Here is a 25510-nt window from a genome sequence, read left to right on the forward strand (position 1 = left end):
AGCAGAAAGAGTATCTCAGAAAACTTGGATTCAGTGCTTTTGCTCTTATTTTCCACTTTCCATGAAACAGCAGAAAAATGTTCTTTGACTTGGGATCCACTACAAATTTGGATTCCACTAGCATTCACTAAGGGCAGTACTGTCAGGCATGACAGTAGTTCTAATATTACAAATCATCAGTATTTGAAATAAAAAAGAAACCAACTCTTTAAAAGCTATCAATTCAACATCGAGTATATACCTAAAGTAGTATACAGCACTAAGAGGAACAATAAAATACAAAACATAATCTAACCCTTCAAAGAATTTACCACCGTATCAGAAAGGAAGAGAAAAGTCTGTAATTCTAAATCATTGGGAAACAAAAGGTGCATGATTAGATTTTGAACTATTTTCAACAGAAAACAGTTTCAGGAGGAACCCAGGGAGGAAAGCTATTTCAGTGGGTGGGTGTCATTACAGTATCAGGAGGCAAAAAGTCTAGAGATGGGACTTGAAGAAGGAATGGAAAGAAATCAGGCAGACATCCCACAAGGAAATGGAAAGCATAAGTCAAACACAAATAAAGCAAGCTGTAGACATAAAAAGCACGAGTCCTGGTGAAGCAAGGCTGATGGATCAAAGAGTACCTAGAATACCAAAGCAGTTTGAATCAGAATCAAAAGGAAAAGGAAGCCTCCAGAGATTTCTGAGTTGGGGAATAAACTAAATTCAAATACTATTTTTGAAAGATTCTTCTGGTAGTCTTAGAGCCAAACTCAAAGCAGTCATGAACCTCTCTAATTCCTATTTGTCAGTAGTCCCTAATATAAAGAACCTCAAAAGTTTTCCAAAAATCGTATGCTCAATATACTAATTATCCACGCTTTCTCCTCACTTTAAATTCCTATCTAATTCCAACCCACGTTGTTTCAAGACAGTTCAAATCTCAATTCTAGAATTAACTTTTCTCTTACAACTCAGGCCCTCATTTTATCCCTTCCTTTCCTCTAACTTCTAGCACTTAAAACTCTGTACTACCCAACTTAGCATTTAATTCCATACTGCCTGGTATTGTTCACTATTTTTGTAAATATAAATTGTCTTCTCAACTAGATATTAAGTTCTGTAAAGACAATGACCACATCTTATAGTTCTCACCCCACCCCCACCCCGCTCACCTAGCACAGTAATCACTATATCAGATTATCAGTAGTTATCAACTACTGATGGTACTGGAGACTGAGAGGAATGGTAAATCTGAGATAGAGAATAAAAGAATTAAAAGGACTTGGAGAATGAAGTGAGATGATTTGGGCCTAGAGACCTGGGTGAATAAAAAGCAACACAATTAAACGGAGGGGAAACCTGAAGAAGGAGCACCTTTGCAGGAGATGGGGGATGGGTATGTTTAACTGGAGTGGATGGAAAGACATCTAGAAAGAAATATCCTGCAGGCGCGAGGGAAAAAGGACTGTAACTCAGATGTAAGGTCTGCTAACAACAGCTTTGTCATGCAAACATTTCTGTAAATCAAAATACCAGGAGGAAGTATGGTCTCATACATGTTCTGATGCACTTTGCAGATCAACGAAAAAGATCTCTGGCCACCAATTATGGAAGTACAAAAAGGGCTTGCCCTGTCCATGGATGGCGGGTGGGGAGTGAGGCTATATCTTCTAAGTATTTTCAAAGGTTTACTAATTTTTTTAAAAGTCTTCCTCCTAGAAAGTTTGAAAACTAGTGCCTGAAATGGTACTCTACATGTGGAATATGAGAAGATATTCCAGAATCCCAGCCATGAATTGTGCCTTAAATGTAAGCAAGGTATACCTGCAGGGAATATACATAAATCCAGGCTTGCCTATACATAATCAGGAGCAGGGAAGCCTCTAACAAAGAAGCCTGCTTCCTTTGACCTTCCCAACCCTGGCTATTCTTGACTAGATCTTAGAGATCTTCCAGCCCTGACGGCTTTGGATTCAACCGATTACTATCTTGCTATGTCCATCTCCTAGAACCCTGTGGATTTGATCCACCAGCCTGTTGACCTGTGCAATCTGTCATATTATATCAGATTAGTCAAGCTCATGTTCCTGGTCTTTACTGGCCTGTTTCGGGTCTACTGTTTATTACCCAATGACTTATCTGTTTTCAAAAAATAGACTGACTTCTGGCTCCAACAACATGATGGGCCATACTTGAAATAACTGATAAAGAAGAAAATTCTTTTATATATAGCTGAGCCGAAAAGGAAAAATGGGGGTGGGGTTAATTACCCAGTGCCGGAAACACAGAGGGAAATACCTGCAGTGTGGTATTGAAAGGAAGTTGTCAGTTTCCATGACCTAATAGCTTGAGTTTAAATGTCCACATGGTAAGAGGAGATACTGCCTTTATCCTATACATGGAAGGGAGTCAGAACTGAAACCCTCACATAAAACCAGCACCCTTGAAGGGCTGCACCCTAGTGTAATGGTTGGACTAGAAACCAATGAGCTGAGAAATTAACAAAAAATGGCAGTGAGCTGGGGGCACCTGGACCACTCTCAAAAAGCACTCCCATAATACATAACCCAAATGATTTGCACAAATAAGCCACACTAAAAATAAGTTTATATGTCTATACATTATAATATGACTGTTTAAAACCAAAGGCAAAGAGACAATCTTCAGAGATAAACGGGAGAAAATACAGGCTATCTACAAAGGAGCAATTTAGAGTAACAACAAACTTTTCAAAATTAACAAGACCAAAAGTCAGTGCAATAAGATCTTAAAAGTGCTAACAGCTTACAATACTAAATCCACAGGAAACTATCAGCCTACAATACTAAATCCACAATTCAACAGTATCAGCCTACAATACTAAATCCTATGATACTAAATCCACAGAAACTATCAGCCTACAACACTATCAGCCTACAATACTAAATCCACAATTCAACAGCAGGGGCAAAACAAGCAAAAACAAATAAAATACAAGGAAAACTATCAGCCTACAATACTGAGCCCACAATTCAACAGTAAGGGCAAAACAAGCAAAACCAAACAAAATAGAAGGAACAATACCTAGGTATTATGCATATATAGCATATGAATATTTACCAACTAATGACTCAGAACATCTTGCTTAGTTTGTCTATGAGATTTTGGAGAATTCATTCCATTCTGAATGCTTACGTTATGTATATTTTGTTGCCATTTTTGTTTCTTGGGGAGAATGATCCTTTTTCCATGTTATTCTTCCACAAGAACCTTAGCGACACTAAACAGCACAGATTATGAAGATCCGATGCAACATGATATACTGTAAAGAGCACATGACTAGAGTTAGAAACCCCAGGTTCTCCCATTTGGTAGCTGTGGGACTATGGCAGTCATTAGTCTCCTTCAATTTGTGTCCGCAGCTGCAAAACGGAAATAATATTACTAACACCTGCTCTATGTATAGCACAAGGTTAACAGTAAAGGCAATACTGAGGCAATTGTATGCAAATGTGCTTTATACAGTGTAAAGGAAGCTTGCCAATGGAAAAGATAATGAATCGCAAAAGAATCAGAGTCTTTGCTTCAGTTCTTGAGCTGTAAAAATGAATTTGTTTCTTCGCAGAGGAATAGATAGCTATCTTCTAATTCTACCTCCAAAAGGTATTTCTAGAAATTCCCAAGAAGAGCCTACTCCTTTTGTCCTGATGCTTTACTCCAACAGAGGGAAAGCTTTTTAAAAACATTTAGGCTATGAAAACCACCTTATTTGCCCTTTTCATAATGAAGGTAAAAGAAACTGCCTTCACAATTAGAGGACTCAAGCCATCACCATGCAGTGAAGCCCGCTTAAGCTAATTCAGCACACACAATTCATAAAACAGGATGCTTCTGTTACCAAAATACAATAACATGGGATAAGAGGGAGTTTAAGGAGCTATAATCAATGGAGCAGAAACAATGGGAAAAATAACATTCTTTCTTATCCTAATAATATGGGGTTAAAGGTTATAGGTATAAAAAAATTACTAGCACAGGTATATTTAAGCAATTTCAGTCTTTTAATGTCTGAGACTAGTGCATTATCAAAGCAGTGTTGTAAAAAAAAATAAGAATAAATATTGAGTTGCCTTTTTTCAAGTCCCTTATAATCTAAAGGACAGTAATTCTGATGATTAGAGTTGCTCAACTTCTGTACTGCTGATGGCAAATAATGTAAAGGCACATATCTAAATCCCAAATTGTGGCTTAATGAATCAAAAATATGTGTACTTGATGTGGTAAAGCTACTCTCATATTAACAATCCCTAATATCACAATGCCATTTCTAAAGGAGGCATGACAGAAAAATTGTTTGGCAGTTTGTAGTACAGGCTTATAATTCTAACATCTGAATAGAAGAGGCTTGGAACTGTATAAGTGCTACAAGTAAAAACAGAAAGGCATTGACTAAACAGACTGATCTAGATTATCAAGCCACCCAAGGGAATCACTACTCAGTGGTCTGGGATGTTAGGTTTCTCTTTTATTCCGCCATGTCAGAAGTTGCAGCTTCCCTGAGAAACCTCCCCCTAAATGGAACAATATCTTCCAATGTAAACTCCATTGATTTCTCTGCAGGAACAGAAAGAATGACAAAAGAGCTCCCTGCAGGGACGTTCAGTTTTCATTTTTGCTAGATTCTGTCTGAATTAATTATCTATTTCATGTCGGACACTCTCCTGGCATGAACTAGCAAACTCACAGTAAGAATGTGTCAGAAATATCCTTTGACAAGAAAATTAGTGCTTTATTCCCCCAAATAACCAGAGGGATTTTTTTTTTTTTTAAGGCAAGTTCCTTCCCCTGTTCAGATAAATGGAATTTAGACTCCAAGGTAAAAAAAGAAAAATAACAGAAATTCAATCAAAAGAGCTTAAACCCCCCCACCCCCAAAAAAGAACTGCTGAAAAGTTGTTCAGCAGATACAAAATTAAAAGCAAAGCTTTTGCACAGCAAAGGAAACCATCGCTATAACAAAAAGACAACCTACGGACTGGGAGAAAATACTTGCAAATGATGCAACCAACAAGGGCTTAATTTCCAAAATATACAAACAGCTCATACAACTAAATAACATAAAAAATGGGCAGAAGACTTAAATAGACTTTTATCCAAAGAAGACATACAGATGGCTAATAGGCACATGAAAATGTGCTCAACATCAGTAATTATTAGAGAAATGCAAATCAAAACCACAATGAAGTATCATCTCACACCTGTCAGTATGGCCATCATCAAAAAGTCTACAAAAAAAAAAAAGTCTACAAATAATAAATGTTGGAGAGGATGTGGGGAAAAGGGAGCCCTGGTACGGTGCTGGCGGGAATGTAAATTGGTGCAGCCACTATGGAAAACTGTATGGAGGTTCCTTAAAAAACTAAAAATAGAACTATGATATGACCTAGGAATTCTACTCCTAGGTAAATATCCAGAAAAAATGAAAACACTATTTCAAAAAGATGCATGCACCACAATGTTGATAGCAGCACTATTTACAACAGCCAACACATGGAAGCAACCCAAGTGCCCATCAATAGATGCCTGGATTAAGAAGATGTGGTATATTTATACAATGGAATACTACTCAGCCATAAAAAAGAATGAAATACTGCCATTTGCAGCAATGTGGATGAATCTAGAGAATATTATGCTAAGTGAAGTAAGTCAAGCAGAGAAAGACAAATACTGTATGATCTCACTTACATTTGGCATCTAACAACCAAAAAACAAACAAAACAAGATGAAAACAGACTCATAGACAGAACAAATGGGTGGTTTGGGGGGTGGGCGAAACAGGTGAAGGAAATTAAGAGATACAAACTTTCAGAGAGAAAATAAATAAGTCACAGGGATGTATTACACACCAAGAAATATCGTCAATATTGTAACAACATTGCATGGGGACAGATGGTTACTAGACTTATAGTCTTGATCATTTCATGATGTAGTTAAATGTTGAATCACTATGTTGTACACCTGAAACTAACATAATTTTGTATGCCAACTTTATTTCCATAAAAAAAAATTTATCACCGTGTGGTGCATCATATGAAAAGTCAAAATCAAAACAGAAAACAATTTAAGTATCCCACAATAGGAAATTCATTAAATACAGGACAGCCACATGCTCATTCAATTAGCTGTCAGAAGTAGATTATCACATGACTTGGTGTCCATGATAAACTGCTAGCTGAATAAAAAAATGTTACAAAACAATATCTATAGTATGATCTCTTCCTTTGTTATACATATACTCTGGTTTAGAGATGATTCTTAACCTCTTTTTCCTCAGTCAAAACTTTTGACTTTTCTACTATGTACATACAATATTTGAGTCATATGTTAAGGGAAATATATATGCATTTTATGAATTTAAGGCTTAATCATTTTTCTATAATTAAAATTAATTTTAATTGATTCTTCCACTTCCCTATAGATTACATAAAGATTTACTTTCATATGGCAACTAAAATTACTGCATTTTTAAAATGACATTAGGAAAGGTGCTCAAACTTTGCAGAAAATTGACATAATGTTTCTTCTGCCCACCCACTTAAATTAATATTGTTTTATATGAAAACTTGGAAGTTTACCATAGCTGTTCCTATTTACAAAATGGAGCCCAAAATCTTCAACCATACATGGCAAACGTAATATAATTCCACAGAATTTTTTACACAACCTTATTGCTCAAAGTGACTATTGCTCCTCCTTGAACAGAGCATAAGCCAGGAATTAACAACTACTCCTGCCTCATCAACTAAATATATGGCTAGTGATGACTACACAACCCATAAACATGCCAGGAAGAATGGAGGCAAAGATCAAGAAGATGCAAGAAATGTTTAACGAAGACCTAGGAGAATTAAAGAAAAAACACCTAGAAGAACTAAAGAACAAACAAACAGAGATAAATACAATAACTGAAATGAAAAATACACTACAAGGAATCAACAGCAGAATAACTGAGGCAGAAGAACGGATAAGTGACCCGGAAGACAGAATGGTGGAATTCACTGCCACGGAACAGAATATAGAAAACAGAATGAAAGAAATGAAGACAGCCTAGGAGACCTCTGGGAAAACATTAAATGCACCAACAGTTCACATTGCAGGGGTCCCAGAAGGAGAAGAGAGAGAGAAAGGACCCGAGAAAATATTTGAAGAGATTATAGTTGAAAACTTCCCGAGTATAGGAAAGGAAATACCCACCCAAGTCCAGGAAGCTGAGAGAGTCCCATACAGGGTAAACCCAAGGAGAAACATGCCAAGACACACAGCAATCAAATGGCAAAAATTAAAGACAAAGAAAAATTATTGAAAGCAACAAGGGAAAATGACAAATAACATACAAGGGAACGCCCATAAGGTTAACAGCTGATTTCTCAGCAGAAACTCTACAAGCCAGAAGGGAGTGGCATGATATATTTAAAGTGATGAAAGGGAAGAACCTACAACTAAGATTACTCTACCTGGCAAGGATATCATTCAGATTCGAAGGAGAAATCAAAAGCTTTACAGACAAGCAAAAGCTAAGAGAAGGCAGCACCACCAAACCAGCCCTACAACAAACACTAAAGGAACTTCTCTAAGCGGGAAACACAAGAGAAGAAAAGAACCTACAAAAACAAACACATAGCAGTTAAGAAAATGGTCATAGGAACATACATATCGATAATTACCTTAAATGCGAATGGATTAAATGCTATAACCAAAAGACAAAGGCTTCCTGAATGGATACAAAAACAAGACCCACATATATGCTGTCTACTAGAGACCCACTTCAAACCTAGGGACACATACAGACTGAAGGTGAAGGGATGGAAAAAGATATTCCATGCAAAAGGAAATCGAAAGAAAGCTGGAATAGCAATACTCGTATCAGATAAAATAGACCTTAAAATAAAGAAAATTACAAGAGACAAGGAGGACACTACATAATGATCAAGGGATCAATCCAAGAAGAAGATATAACAATTATAAATACACATATGGACCCAACATAGGAGCACCTCAATACATAAGGCAACTGCTAACAGCTATAAAAGAGGAAATCAGCAGTAACACAATAATAGTGGGGTACTTTAACACCTCACTTACACCAATGGACAGATCATCCAAACAGAAAATTAATAAGGAAACACAAGCTTTAAATGACACAAAAGACCAGATGGATTTAATTGATATTTATAGGACAGTCCATCCAAAACAGCAGATTACACTTTCTTCTCAAGGGCACACGGAACAATCTCCAGGACAGACCACATCTTAGGTCACAAATCAAGCCTCAGTAAATTTAATAAAATTAAAATCATAACAAGGATCTTTCCTGACCACACACTATGAGATTAGAAATCAATTACAGGGAAAAAAACGTAAAAAACACAGACACATAGAGGCTAAATAATACGTTACTTAATAATCAAGAGATCGCTGAAGAAATCAAAGAGGAAATCAAAAACTACCTAGAGACAAATGACAACGAAAACACAACAACATGTTTCATTTGGACAACGAAAATCCAAAACCTACAGAATGCAGCAAAAGCAGTTCTAAGAGGGAAGTTTATAGCAATACAAGCCTACGTCAAGAAACAAGAAAAATCTCAAAAAATCTAACCTTACACCTAAAGGAACTAGAGAAAGAAGAACAAACAAAACCCAAAGTTAGTAGAAGAAAAGACATCATAAAGATCAGAGCAGAAATAAATGAACTAGAAACAAAGAAAACAGTAGCAAAGATCAATAAAACTAAAAGCTGGTTCTTTGAGAAGATAAACAAAATTGATAAACCATTAGCCAGACCCATCAAGAAAAAGAGGGAGAGGACTCAAATCAATAAACTTAGAAATGAAAAAGGAGAAGTAACAACGGACACTGCAGAAATACCAAGCATCATAAGAGACTACTATAAGCAACTCTATGCCAATAAAATGGACAACCTGGAAGAAATGGACAAATTCTAAGAAAGGTATAACCTTCCAAAACTGAACCAGGAAGAAATAGAAAATATGAAAAGACCAATCACAAGGAATGAAATTAAAACTGTGATTAAAAATCTTCCAACAAACAAAAGTGCAGGACCAGATGCCTTCACAGGCGAATTCTATCAAACATTTAGAGAAGAGCTAACACCTATCCTTCTCAAACTCTTCCAAAATACAGCAGAGGGAGGAGCACTCCCAAACTCATTCTAAGAGGTCACCATCACCCTGATACCAAAACCAGACAAAGATGTCACAAAGAAAGAAAACTATAGGCTAATATCACTGATGAACATAGATGCAAAAACCCTCAACAAAATACTAGCAAACAGAATCCAACAACACATTAAAAGGATCATACAAAATGAGCAAGTGGGATTTATCCCAGGGATGGAAGGATTCTTCAATATATGCAAATCAATCAATGTGATACACCATATTAACAAATTGAAGGAGAAAAACCATATGATCATCTCAACAGATGCAGAGAAAGCTTTCGACAAAATTCAACACCATTTATGATAAAAACCGTCCAGAAAGCAGGCATAGAGGGAAGTTTCCTCAACACAATAAAGGCCATATATGACAAACGCACAGCCAACATCGTCCTCAATGGTGAAAAACTGAAACCATTTCCACTAAGATTAGGAACAAGACAAGGTTGCCCACTCTCACCACTCTTATTCAACATAGCTTTGGAAGTTTTAGCCACAGCAATCAGAGAAGAAAAAGAAATAAAAGAAATCCAAATTGGAAAAGAAGAAGTAAAGCTGTCACTGTTTGCAGATGACATGATACTATACACAGAGAATCCTAAAGATGCTACCAGAATACTACTAGAGCTAATCAATGAATTTGGTAAAGTAGCAGGATACAAAATTAATGCACAGAAATCTCTGGCATTCCTATACACTAATGATGAAAAATCTGAAAGTGAAATTAAGAAAACACTCCCACTTACCACTGCAACAAAAGAAAAAAATATCTAGGAATAAACCTACTGAAGGAGACAAAAGACCTGTATGCAGAAAATTATAAGACACTGATGAAAGAAATTGAAGATGATACAAACAGATAGAGAGATATACCATGTTCTTGGTGGGAGAATCAACATTGTGAAAATGACTATACCTCCCAAAGCAACCTACAGATTCACTGCAATCCCTATCAAACTACCACTGGCATTTTTCACAGAACTAGAACAAAAAATTTCACAATTGGTATGGAAACACAAAAGACCCCAAATAGCCAAAGCAATCTTGAGAAAGAAAAACGGAGCTGGAGGAATCAGGCTCCCTGACTTCAGACTATACTACAAAGCTACAGTAATCAGGACAGTATGGCACTGGCACAAAAACAGAAATATAGATCAATGGAACATGATAGAAAGCCCAGAGATAAACCCACACACATATGGTCACCTTATCTTTGATAAAGGAGGCAAGAATATACAGCGGAGAAAAGACAGCCTCTTCAATAAGTGGTGCTGGGAAAACTGGACAGCTACACGCAAAAGAATGAAATGAGAACACTCCCTAACACCATACACAAAAATAAACTCAAAATGGATTAAAGACCTAAATGTTAGGCCAGACACCATCAGACTCTTAGAGGAAAACATTGGCAGAACACTCTATGACATAAATCACAGCAGGATCCTTTTTGACCCACCTCCTAGAGGAATGGAAATAAAAACAAAAATAAACAAATGGGACCTAATGAAACTTCAAAGCTTTTGCACAGCAAAGGAAATCATAAACAGAATGAAAAGACAACTATCAGAATGGGAGAAAATATTTTCAAATGAAGGAACTGATAAAGGATTAATCTCCAAAATTACAAGCAATTCATGCAGCTCAATATCAAAAACACAAACAACCCAATCCAAAAACGCGCAGAAGACCTAAAAAGACATTTCTCCAAAGAAGATATACAGATTGCCAACAAACACATGAAAGAATGCTCAACATCACTAATCATTAGAGAAATGCAAATCAAAACTACAATGAGATATCATCTCATGCTGGTCAGAATGGCCATCATCAAAAAATCTACAAACAATAAATGCCGGAGAGGGTGTGGAGAAAAGGGAACCCTCTTGCACTGTTAGCGGGAATGTAAATTGATATAGCCACTATGGAGAACAGTATGGAGGTTCCTTAAAAACATAAAAACAGAAGTACCATACGACCCAGCAATCCCACTACTGGGCATATACCCTGAGAAAACCGTAATTCAAAAAGAGTCATGTACCAAAATGTTCATTGCAGCTCTATTTACAACAGCCAGGACATGGAGGCAACTTAAGTGTCCATCAACAGATGAATGCATAAAGAAGATGTGGCACATATATACAATGGAATATTACTCAGCCATAAAAAGGAACAAAATTGAGTTATTTGTAGTGAGGTGGATGGACCTAGAGACTGTCATAAAGAGTGAAGTAAGTCAGAAAGAGAAAAATACTGTAGGCTAACACATATATATGGAATCTAAAAAAAGAAAAAAAATGGTCAGAAGAACCTAGGGACAGGATGGGAATAAAGATGCAGACCTACTAGAGGATGGACTTGAGGATACGGGGAGGGGGAAGGGTAAGCTGTGACAAAGTGAGAGAGTGGCATGGACATATATACACTACTAAACATAAAACAGATAGCTAGTGGGAAGCAACTGCATAGCACAGGGAGATCAGCTCGGTGCTTTGTGACCACCTGTAGGGATGCAATAGGGAGGGTGGGAGGGATGTAGATGCAAAAGGGAAGAGATATGGGAACATATGTATAACTGATTCACTTTGTTATAAAGCAGAAACTAACACACCATTGTAAAGCAATTATACTCTAATAAAGATGTTAAAAAAAAAAGATTTAAAAAAAAAATCTTCCAACAAATAGAAGTCCAGCACCAGATGGCTTCACAGGTGAATTTTATCAAGCATTTAGAGAAGAGCTAACACCCATCCTTCTCAAACTCTTCCAAAAAACTGCAGAGGAAGGAACACTCCCAAACTCATTCTACGAGGCCACCATCACCCTGTTACCAAAACCAGACAAAGATACTACAAAAAAAGAGAATTACAGACCAATATCACTGATGAATATAGATGTAAAAATCCTCAACAAAATACTAGCAAACAGAATCCAACAACACATTAAAAGGATCATACACAATGAGCAAGTGGGATTTATCCCAGGGATGCAAGGATTCTTCAATATATGCAAATCAATCAATGTGATAAACCATATTAACAAATTGAAGGAGAAAAACCATATGATCATCTCAACAGATGCAGAAAAAGCTTTTGACAAAATTCAACACCCATTTATAATAAAAACTCTCCAGAAAGTGGGCATAGAGGGAACCTACCTCAACATAATAAAGGCCATATATGACAAACCCAACAGCCAGGGCTGACATTTAGTACATAAGTGAAAGAATGAAGAATTAAATTATAACAATTAACCATGGTTTTCAAAACAAATATCAAAACATATGAATAATTCATATCCTATGTAGAAAAAAGTATAGGTAAAGCAGCACTACCATATAATGCAGTGAGAAGTCCAAGAGGAAGAAATCTTTACAGATGGTAATTATATACCCTTGAGCTAGCAATTTCATTTCTAAAAATTTATTCTAAGAAATAACTAGAGGTGAGTGCTAAGGATAGCTCTCAGGATGATCATCACAGCACTGAAGATGATAAAAAAAATGGAAAACAAAATATCCATCAATAGAAGATTGGTAAAAGTATGAAGAATGCAATGTACAATGAAATACTATGTAGGCATAAAAAATACGTGTGTACATATGCCAGGAAAAGATGTACACAATATATTAAGATGAAAAACTCAGGTTATACTAAACAGTATGCTCAATACAATCTCAGTTTTAAAAAATCCATAGATATACATGTACGTATAGAAAAAGGTATGAAATTATATATAGCAAATTGTTTAGAGTCATGTCTGGATAGTGACATTATGTGCAATTTTTTTGTTTCAAATTTTGCTTATCCTTCTGATTTTGAACAACAAACGAGCTGTGCAAGAAAAAATACTGTAAAAACTCAATATGCATATTCTAAAAGTAAAAATTCATTGAGACACTGGGATAGAAAATGTGAAATTATAACTTTCCTGGGCAATGCAAGAGGTCTCATAAACAAGCTGTTAAGAACTAGGACTAGAGATGAATAAAAAGAGCTTATTACACCCCAAAGTAGCTCACAGAAACATAAACAAGGAAACAAACATTTATAGTAAGTTATGCTTAAATACAGAGGGATGCTGTGGGGCAAAGAGGGAAGGACACAAACCTAATGGGTAAGAAAATTTCACAAAAGAGAAACAAATCACTCAATAAACTTTATTATTAACTTAACTAGGAAGTGTCCCCCTAATAATAAGAATTTTACTAGCATTCTTAGATTACCTTAAATTCACTAAACTTTTCTAACAGAACTTATACTCCTGCTTTGTAGGATTTATCACAACTGCAAATAAGTAGCTGTACCACAAATGGTAAAGTATCATCTGCTCTGGGCCCCCAACTTAGAATGAAAGTTTCTTGAGGGTAAGAACTATGTCTCTCCTTTACATCATTGCATCTCTAGCATCTAATGGTGCCTTGTGCACAGTAGACACACAATTTTAGTTGAATAAATAAATATAAATAAAAACTGTCAGTTTATCCTTTCCTCCATAGGTTTGGCTCAGAAAGCAGGTTGTGTTGCCTGGCCCAAGGACATCTTCCACTTGTAACTTAGAATCAGGCCCCTCTTTAATACTGTTCTGCAACTGCTGACTCTAAACCCTAGCCAATCCTAAGCAGTTCTTTAGTTTTCTGTGGTTAAATGCAAACTCTCTTGCTCTCTGTATCTCTAAGCTGTTCTTCTTCAGCTCCTTTTATTTATCAAGTGGCATTAGGCTACCACTTTTCCCTCCCTTTCGGGGTAGAAATGGGCAAGGGAGTGGGGGATGGGAAAAGCAGTGACAAATTAATGACATCATATGATACAGAATAAAAGGCAAGGGATTAGCCTTGTTTTTAAATCCCAGCTCTGCCTCTTGTTAGCTCCATGCCCTTGGGAAAATTACTTGTACTTTGTGAGTCTTAGCTTATTCACGTATAAAATAAGGACAAGACCACCAAACTCATAGAGATGTTGTAATAATTAAATAATGTATGTCATACACTTAGTGTAGGTGCCTTGACAGCAAGAGGCACTCAATAAATGGAATAGCTGTTTTCCCTGCTTTTGTGGTTGTTACATAATGGTATTTGTTCCTAAACTACTCATTAAAGGCAATTCCTCTCAGTGAATGATATATCCTAGTTTCTTTTAGAGTCAGGTCCCTACTCCTTCAAAGCATTTTCATATCATATAACAAAACAAAATCTGAGAAAAAGAGTTGTCTTTAGTAGATCTCTTCATAATGATGGCTTGTTGCAGCACCTTTGTAAGACATCTTAACATAAGCTCCACTGGAGCATCCTCTAGACCAGTGACCTATAAGCATGATCGTTTGTACATCTCTACTGGTAAAAAAAAAAATTCAGCACACCAGCATATATATATATTTATTTTATACACATGGACTATAGGAATGAAAATATTATGCAAAGTAGGAAAATCTAAAACAATTGTTCTTACTAAAAAAAATAAAACACGTTTAAGTTCAAAACCGTTGAAACCTCTATGTAATACAAATATCTTTTAGGGACACACTCAACCTCAGTATAAAATATTGTAAATGATATAACCTGCCAATAAGCACGTGAAAAGATGCTCAACACTATAAGTCATTAGGAAATTGCAAATCAAAACCACAGTGAGATACCACTTCATACCCAATAGGATGGCTATAATAAGACAGACAATAACAAATGTCGATAATGATGTGGCAAATGTGAATGCTCGCATATTGCTGGCAAGAATGTAAAATGGTGCAACCACTTGGAAAAATAGTTTGGCAGTTCCCGAAAAGTTAAAAATAGTTATCATAAAACCCAGAAATTCTATTCCTAGATACATATCAAGAGAACTGAAAGCATAAGTCCACGTAAAAACTTGTACACAAATGTTCATGGCAGCATTATTCATAATAACTAAAAAGTAGAAACAACCCAAATGTCCATCAACTGACGAATGGATTAACAAAATGTGCTACAGCCATTCAATGTAATATTATAGAGCCATAAAAAGGAATGAAGTTCTAATGAAACTTGAAAATATGCTAGGTAAAAGAAGCCAGACACAAAAGGGCATATACTATATGATTCCATTGACACGAATTGTCCAGAATAGGCCAATCCATAGAGACAGAAAATAGTTTTCAAGGACTGTAGGAAGATGGGAATTGAAAGTGACTACTAATGGGCTTGGGGTTTCTTTGAGGCTTGTATTCATTTCCTATGGCTGCTGTAACAAATTACCACAAAGTTAGTGGCTTAACACAACAAAAACTCATTCTCTTACAGTTCTGGAGGCCAGAGTCCAGGTGAGTTTTATGAGGGTAAAATTCAGGGTTACCTCTAGAGGCTCTGGAGAAGAATCTGTTTCCTCGCCTTTTCTAGTTTCTAGAAGCTGCCTGCATTCCTTGGTTCATGATTCCTCCCTCACATCATCACATCACCTTTTCTTCTGTTTCAGTTGTCACATCACACTTTCTCTTCTCTGTAGTCAAATCTCTCTGTCTCCTTCTTACAGGGACACTTGTGATTACATTTAGGATACCACTCAGATAATCCAGGATAATCTACCCATCTCAAGGTCCTTAACTTAATCACATATGCAAAGTCCCCTTTATGATATAGGATGACATTCATAGGTCCCAGAGATTAGGACCTGGATATCTTTGGGGGGCATTATTCAGCTTACCACAGGAATGATTTAAAAATGCTTTGATAGGGGCTTCCCTGGTGGCACAGTGGTTGAGGATCCGCCTGCCAATGCAGGGGACACGGGTTCAAGCCCTGGGAAGATCCCACATGCTGCAGAGCAACTAAGCCTGTGTGCCACAACTACTGAGCCTGTGCTAGAGCCTGTGAGCCACAACTACTGAGCCTGCACACCTAGAGCCCGTGCTTTGCAACAAGAGAAGCCACTTCAGTGAGAAGTCCATGCACCGCAATGAAGAGTAGCCCCCGCTCACTGCAACTAGAGAAAGCCCGTGTGCAGCAACAAACACCCAACGCAGCCAAAAATAAAATTAATTAATTAAAATGCTTTGATAGTGGTGGTTGATGAACAGCTTTGTGAATACACTAAAAATCACTGAACTGTACACTTTAAAAGAGTGAACTTTATGATATGTGAATTATATCTCAATAATGCTGTAACTTTCTTAAAAAGACACTGTTGTAAGAAAAATATAGCTATTACATGGCTCAAAAAATAAAAGGCGAATAATTTGTGTATAGCTGTCCTCAGGCATACGTAAAGGAATGAAGAAATTCCATAAAGTCAAGGTTACCAGTGCTTCAGATAAACTTCTCAACAATCCATATCTGGAATCAGCATGTCTAATAAAATGACACAACCCCATATACATACATATGTATATATACACACACATACATATATATACATATATGTATGTAAATATCTATAAAGTGACACAACTATATATATGTGTATGTTTGTATATATCCTATAAATTCATTTAACTCATATGCATAAACTGTAATGGACTGCCATATTCTAACAAAGGAGAGATGATGGTACAGCCAGTCTTCACTGTGGAACTCCCACTCTTCCTTTAGGATACCTGGCTACTCTAGGTGATACATGACCATCTGGTGGAAGTGCAAGTAAAGAAACCATCAATCCATATATTAAATATTATTTGAGCCTAATTTTACTCTTTTTTGAGATAAAAGATAAATAAGAAATATTCTAATATCTTCTTCCCATACCTCATGGCTGGGCTTATACACAAAACACTTTAGAGACTGCTGCTCTTAACAATGCTCCCAAACTTCACTGGATATCAAAGTCACTGGGGAACTCATTAAAAAATAGAGAGCCTAGGCTTCATCTCTAGAGATTCTGATTTCATAGCTCAAGTTATCCACAAACTTTTGAAGACCTTACTCTATACACTAGAAATCACTGCCATTCATTTCTCTATGAAGTCCATAACTTAGAGTAGCTGAGGCAAACAAGTGAAAGAGAAGGAAATACACTCTAACTGAAGCTGTAAGTGTAACATGATGAAACAAAGTCAATGACATTCTTTTGTTTGACCTGTTTTCGACAATTTCAGATCAAAGTCATATGACCCTGTCAATTGTTTAAGCAAGTTAATTGTTCAAATGACCACTTACATAAGTAGAGGCAGTGTGCCATGGCTCTGAAGCCAAAAGAATGGTACCTCTGAGAACACCTTACTCATTACTGTTGAATTAGAACTTAGAGCAACAGGTTCCATCATACGACTATGAGAAGATCTAAGCCCAGCTTTCAATAAAGCTCAAAACCCAGACAACAGGTCCTATATGGTATGAAGTCATCTAAATCACAAAAGATAAGTGATATATACTGAAAACATTAAAAAATCCATTAGAAAGACAGCCAATTAATAGTACAGTCCACAGACTTGAACAAATCCTTTTCTGTCAACTCTGAAAAGTCTCTCCAACTTAAAACTAAAGAACCTTAAAACAAAATGTATACCTTATCTCCTTTAAATTCTACTTCTAGATCTGTATGCACGTTAAAGAGGCATTCCGAGTAATTCTGTACCTATGCAAAGATTTACCAAAAGCTTACTGTCTTAATTCCCAATACTTCCTACACCTTTCACTGACACATGATTTTAGTCATCTAATCAAAGTGAAGACTAATCTGGCAACATTAGTATTAAGCACTATAGATAACAATGCCATTTTTAATAAAAGTTTAATTCTAGGTTCACTTATGGGTATATGATGAATAAGCTTTTCAAAAATTCTAGGTCACTTGAGGGTACATGCAAATTTCTTGGAAGGTACCAAAATAATGCTTTCAATCACTTCTCAAAATCCATAGAGCCTTTCAAACATGTAATGTCATTTAATCTACAACCCTCCTTTAACAATTCCCTCTCTACACCCCATGTCCCCATTTACCCCCCAAAGAAAAACCCACCCCTTGTATAAGCTTAAACCAATATTTGATTCACTGGAATGGCAGAATGGCACACAATTAGCATGATTTTAGTCACGTCATTATTTCTAGCTCAGTGGCATTTATTCAGATGAGCACAATCTGCAACCACTGAGCCCAGCTCTTCTGATGTTAACTGGCATCATTAAAACCCTCCTAGTGTCCAACTTGTTTGATCTTTTAAAGAATGCCCTGCGTTTGTGACTGAGAGCCGGAAACTCACGGCTGGATACCCTGAACAGCGTTCCTGTTTGGTCACAGACTACTCACATCAGTTAATAATCCTCAGAGACCAGGATTCCAATCCAAGAGGGAAAACTTTTCATACAAAAATTCTTTAAACACAAAATAAACAGGAAATGGGATTAAAATAATGAACAGGCGGGGAGAAGGAGCTCTTAAATGTCGTAACTTCGAAAGTTGAGAATGTAAAATGTTCAGAGTGAAGTACCTAAAAGATCATAGCAAATCTGGGTATGGCAAAGGGCAGACAGCAGAGGAGAGGGGACTGAATCATAAAAGCAAAAACAGAAAATCATAAAATTTCGAGACCTCAAATTTAAAATTTTCTCTTTTGATTAGTGCTCAACTTTTCATACCCTACAAATACTGTGTAAAAATAAATTAAAATAACCAATTAAATAATAGTTGACAAATCTTTTCTACTTAAAGAGAAAAGGCCAATATTTTTATTTTCCCACACATTTCACACGTGTGCTGAATAGCATTCCATTATACAAACCTACCACAGTCAGTTAAATTTTTATTTTGAAAATGAAAAACCATATTTAAAAATCTACTCACAGCGTGACAAAGTAAATGTTATAATGTCCACAAATGTTTAATAAAAGGCAAGTTCCTGCTGTCCTTTTAAAGTTAAAAATAAAGCCAAACTACAACTTTCAACTGCAAAGATTCATTGTGTAGTACATAAAAAGCTCAGCATGGAAATAGATTCAACAAATGTACAAAAAGCGTTTTCATGCCCAGGAAGAACTGAAGGCATCAAAAAACATGCCCCAACTACAAAATAATGTAGAGCTCAGTTCAAAAAGACCAGCAAATTCCTTCTCTAATGCATAGCAAACGAAACTTAATCAACTCCTCGGCAAGGTCGAACAGGCAATCCACCTTCAAATGTCCCCACAAACGAAACATAAAAACAACAAAAGAGATTCCAGAAAGTAAGAAATACTGAATCCACAGTAGGCTACAGAACCCTTACTGTACATAGCTGAGAAAACCTACTGTGGAACAATGGATCACATTTCCATATTAAATTATATTTATCACACTGAAAAATCCTTAAACAAAATACAGGATTTATACTGGCCATTTTTATATGACACTAACTCCCTAAACCTTCCAGACACAATCCCACTGAAAACATGAGTCCCACTGAAAATCATTCCCACCGCATGATGCACTGAAGGAGCACCTAGACAAAGAGTTGGGATGGGAGAGGGCAGGGAGAACTACCTTCCCCCATGATTTCAGAAAATAAATCAATAAAAGAGGATAGAATAGCCAAAACATAACCTTAGCACAGGGTATTTCCGGAAAAATAACTGCTGTGACAAATGGCCTGAAGTGAACTCTTCCAGCGGTCAAGAATCCCTAGGAAAGGCCCCTCCCCTCCTTATCTATTGCTCAATTGTACAATACTCCGCTTTGAAAATATAACACCCTCTTGGAGCTGGGCAAGATGAAAGAGCTTTTCTTCATGATCCCGCAACGCCTATTAATTTTTGCTACAACAGACTCACAGCTGATTAAGAAAACAGAGGGCTAGCACTGCCTCACATTCCCATCTCAGGATTTAAGAGAGAAAAATCTTAAAAGTGAATGAGCCCTCTTTTTCAGTACAATGTACTGATTTTCATTTCTGCACACACCAAAAGCTGTTTCTCTTCCAACTGTGGGCAACTTGTTTAGCCTGGAGGTCACTTTCCTCCTTGAAACATCAGAAGCAATGTTATTAGATTCCTATGCAGTTAAAGAATTATCTTTCCGAAATATTATGACTCATTCACCACCACCCAGAGCACAGGTTTAGAAATCAATGGCTGAAGGAGCAAAATTTAAACTGTCCCCAAAGTACACTCACACTTTTATCACAAGTGGAAAAGCAACATGATAGAGTGGAAAAGCACAAGAAGTATAGTTAAACCAAAGAGTATTCGAATCTCCATGTTATCACATATTTATGTTAATTTGGATGTTACTTTGACTTCCCAGACTCATGAGCAATAGCATCTATATTACAAGATTATGAAGTGCAATATAGAATATAATGGATACCAAATGCCAAACATATTCACTAGCATGAAAAATGCAGCTTTTATAGTTTCATTTTATTAAAATATAACAATTCAATGAATCCTGATAATGTATACACTATTGTAACCACCATGCCCATCAAGATGCAGACCATGGAAATATAATGTGAGCCACAGGGACTTCCCTGGTGGCGCAGTGGTTAAGAATCCACTTGCCAGTGCAGGGGACACAGGTTTGATCCCTGGTCCAGGAAGATCCCACATGCCGTGGAGCAACTAAGCCCATGAGCCACAACTACTGAGCCCACGTGCCACAACTACTGAAGCCCGAGCACCTAGAGCCCGTGCTCCGCAACAAGAGAAGCTGCCGCAATGAGAAGCCCGCACACTGCAATGAAGAGTAGACCCCTCTCACCGCAACTAGAGAAAGCCCACGCACAGCAACAAAAACCCAACACAGCCAAAAATAAAATAAATTTTTAAAAAAAGAAAAATATAATGTGAGCCACATACACAACTGAAAATTTTCTAGTAACCACACTAAGAAAAGTAAAGGGAGACAGACGAAATTAATTTGAATATATTTTATTTAACCCAATCTATCCAAAATATTATCATTTTATGTAACTGATTCAAAACTATTATCAATGAGATATTTTATGTATTATTTCATACTAAGGCTTCAATCTGTTGTATATTTTACACTGGCAGCACATCATAATTTGAATTGGCCACAGTTCAAGTGCTTACTAGTCTCTGTGGCTAACAACTCTTATATCAGACAGTGCAGATACAGACCACAATCCAGAAAATTTCCTCATGACCCTTTCCAGTCTACCCTTCTCCCCACCCCAAGTCAACTGCTATGCTGATTTCTACCCTCCCAGATAAATTCTGCCTAATCTTGAATTTCATAAAAATTAGAGGTATAGACTTCTTGTGACTGGCTTCTTTCACCAAGCATGCTTTTGGGATCAGCCATCTTGCTGCAAGTGGCGATGGATCCGTTCCTTTTTATCGCTGAATAGCATTCTGCTGTACAAATACAATACCCATTTGGATTGTTTCCAAATATGCTATAATCAATAAAGCTGAAATGAACACTCTTGTACAAGTCTTTTTGTGGACATGTTTTCATTTAACTCAGGTAAGTATCTAGAAGTGGAAATGTTGGATCATAAGGTAGGTTTATGTTCATCTTTTTAAGAAACTGCCAAATACCTTCCCATAGTGGTTGTATCATTTTATATCCCTGACAGTAATGTATGAGATATCAAATTACTTCATACTTTCTCCAGTGGTTGGTATTGTCACTCTTTTTAAGATTAGTGATTTCATTGGTATATATGTTTCCCAACGACCAACAATGTTGACATTTTTCCATGTTTACTAGCCAATCATATGACGTCCTTTTTGAAGAGTGGTTTGGAAAGAAGAAGGGAGAGTTGCTGCACAGACAAACTGAGATTACTTATATAAAGTTATTTGTGGGTTTCCCTGGTGGCGCAGTGGTTGAGGGTCCGCCTGCCGATAGAGGGGACACGGGTTCCTGCCCCTGTCCGGGAAGATCCCACAGGCCGCGGGGCGGCTGGGCCCATGAGCCATGGCCGCTGAGCCTGTGCGTCCGGAGCCTGTGCTCCACAACGGGAGAGGCCACAACAGTGAGAGGCCTGCGTACCGCAAAAAAAAAAAAAAAAAGTTATTTGTAACATTAAAATAAGGGATGCACTTGCAAGGACTACCTGGGTCAGGCAGATAACGTAAATCTAAAAGCCAAGGAAAGTGCTGCAAATTAGAGTACACACTCCTCTGAAGGAGGCTGTTAAATGTTACTTAGTACCAAGGCCTCCATCCCACGTGGAAAAGCAGGCCAGGTTCTGTAAGATCTTCCTCTCTTATCAAGAGAGGGTAGATACCTGTATTTTTATTTTTAATTAATATTAGAATATAAAGTATTAATCCTATGATAATCAAAGAATACAGGCCATAAGTTTTCAAACTTTGATTTATATAAATGTTAGTGGTTTTTATAAAGACAAACATCCCTACTATGGTAAACATTAAACCATTCAGAATTGTTACTGATTACTGGTCAAAGATGATAACTATTAAGACAAGGACAGGCAATCTACCAAAGACAGATGACAAAATCATTTCAAGTGGCAAGGCAACAATGCACCAGAGACAGAAAGAAAAAGTTGGTTAAGGCAGCTCCTGTTTCCTCTTTCCCAGCTAGCTTCCTAAATGACAGAACACATTCTATGGTATTCTTATTCTTCAGTGACTATCCACATTATGTAATTCTAGTAAGAATTAAGGTAACAGCTAATCATACTTCAGTGGCAGTGCCTACCTAGGAGTATATGCATTATTTGGGGAGAGCAGAAGAAAAGATATATGTTGATGGGATATAAAACAGTACAGCTGCTTTGGAAAATAGGTTCGCAGCTACTAAAATGTTTAAACATAGAGTGATATGATCCAGCAATTTCACTCTTAGATATATACCCAAGAAAAATGAAATGTATGTTCACATAAGAACTTGAACATGAATGTTCACAGCAGCATTATTCATAATAGCCAAAAAGTGGAAATAACCCAAATGTCCATCAACTGATGAATGGATAAATAAAACGTGGTGTAGCCATACAGTGCAATATTACTTACCTATAAAAAGGAATGAAATATTGATACATGCTACAACATGGATGAATCTTGAAAACATTATGCTAAGTAGAAAGCCAGTCACAGAGACTTCCCTCATGGTCCAGTGGTAAAGAATCCACTTTCCAATGCAGGGGACATGGGTTCAACCCCTGGTCAGGGAACTAAGATCCCACATGCCACGGGGCAACTAAGCCAGAGCGCCACAACTAAGAAGCTCGCACACCTCAACTAGAGAGCCCGCATGCCACAAACTACAGAGCCTGTGTGCCCTGGAGCCCACGCGCCACAACTAAAGAGAGAAAACCCACCACCACAACTAGAGGGAAGCCCGCACGCTGTAATGAAGAGACCGCGCGCCACAACAAAAGACCCCGCGTGCCGCAACTAAGGCCCGACACAGCCAAAAAAATTAATTAAATATTTTTTAAAAAGCCAGTCACAAAAGGCTACATATTGCATGACTTCGTTTACATGAAATGTCCAGAATGGACAAATCTATACAGACAGAAAATAGATTAGTGGCTCCCTATGGCTGGAGGTGGGGGGACATGGGGGTATGGAAAGTGTGAAGTTTCTTTTTGGGGTAATAAAAATGTTCTAAAAGTGATTGTGATGATGGATGCACAACTCAGAATATTCAAAAAGTGACTGAATTTTACGCTATAAATGGGTGAGTTGGATAGCATGTGAATTATATCTCAATACAACTGTTTTCATAAAAAGAAAGAAAAACCAAAGATACTAGTGATCCGTAGAGCCTCTTTCTTCTAGTACTAAACATTCTTTCCCTCTGCCACCTGATGTTGCTGCTTAAAATTTAGAGAAGTATTCCTTTGATGTTGTATCTCTCCTCTGCACTATTTCTGAATTTCAAATACCAGTACATTTAGTGTACTTAACACACTGCTCTTCCCTACTTAGGCTGTGAGCTCCTAGAAGGCTGAAAATGTCTCATAAATCTTTATATCCAGAGAGCCTTGCACAACCTGGCTTCAGTTTTCAGTATTTTTATTTTAAAGGTGATGCTTTTGGTGTCCTGCCTAGGGAATTCTTGCCCAACATGTGCACTGCAGTGGACACAGGCTTGGGGGGAAGCTGCACCATCTCCTTTTCCCTTGCTCTCCTTGCCACGTCTACTCACCAGAGAATGAATAAACGACAACTTGGCAGAACACTGCTGAAAGGCTGCCAACCCTTCTATTTGAACATCTTCTGGAACAGGCAACAAACTTTATGAAATTATGAGATAAACAAGATCCCTTTTACACTTATAACCCATAAACCCACAAAGCAAAACAATGACAACATTTTCTTAGAAGTGTAAAATAAAAAGTATGGATTTAAATATGATCTCTCGTCAACAAGATGAATTTCAAAAATGTCTTTTAAAAGCACTCGTAATAACAATACATCAATGATTTAAGAATAAAATTAGTAAAAGTATATATTTAACTTTTTACAACTTATACCTGAAAGTCTATAATGGATTAAACCACTTCCACCCCTCTTTAATTAATAGTTCTCCAAAGCCCAAAGTGAAGCCTACATGGGACAAATTCACTGTGAGGAAAGAATATTCATTTTAGACCTTTTCTTTCCTTGTAATCTTTGCGTAAAAGGGACCCTGGGCTCCTGGTAACAAGCAGAATGATCATAACAAGAATAAAGGCTGCCCTAGACTCAATGAAGTGATGATATAACTGAATTGTTCTCTCTAGTAACAAATAATACTGCCAGAAACTTGGGTACAAATTGCTACATTACACCTTTCTCTTGCATGCTCGAGTAAACATGGAAAGTTACTTAAAAAGTAGGCTAACTATTTAATAAGATCATAAAAAATCCATAAAACTCTAAAATATTTAGGGCAAGAAAATAATTCAAAAGAAAGGAAAAAACTTTACATATGTAATTAGTTCTTAGACTAATTATAAAGAGAGAAAAATGGGAAGCAAGTTTAAAATCCAATCTAAAGTGAATTATTTGATTACATATGATACTTTCACTCAATGGAAAATAATTAAGCCATTAAAACCTGCAGCCACATCAAAAATCTTTCTAGTAAAATGTAAAGTAAATTGAGAAGATGGAAAGTGTAAAATATATATGTGTAAAGAAAATAAAATGGGAAGGAAAATGGAAAAGTCAAAATGGTTTTGTGAGACGTTGATATGGGATACTTTTTTTCATTATCCGAAGTAAATGTGATGCTATAAAAACCTAATGTCTTTAAAAGTAGGACAGAAGCATTTCAATACAGCTATAAAATATAAAATTTAACAATAACCCATAAAACACTAAAAATTAATCTATTTTGGCTCAAATATCTTTTTCATTAGGATCTCTATGCAAAGCCTAAATAATTTAAAATCTTATGCATTAACATATTGCAAAGGAAACAGACAAGTACGAGGGAAA

General features: G+C 36.8%; 1 protein-coding gene across 2 annotated transcripts in view; it reads right to left on the reverse strand.

Annotated features, from left to right (window-relative positions):
• Positions 1 to 25510, reverse strand: part of FOCAD (focadhesin) — a 294494-nt gene that overhangs the window by 129961 nt on the left and 139023 nt on the right. The window lies entirely within an intron of this gene.

The sequence above is a fragment of the Lipotes vexillifer genome, unplaced genomic scaffold, assembly GCF_000442215.2.
Source record: "Lipotes vexillifer unplaced genomic scaffold, Lipotes_vexillifer_v1.1 scaffold317, whole genome shotgun sequence".
Classification (NCBI taxonomy): domain Eukaryota; kingdom Metazoa; phylum Chordata; class Mammalia; order Artiodactyla; family Lipotidae; genus Lipotes; species Lipotes vexillifer.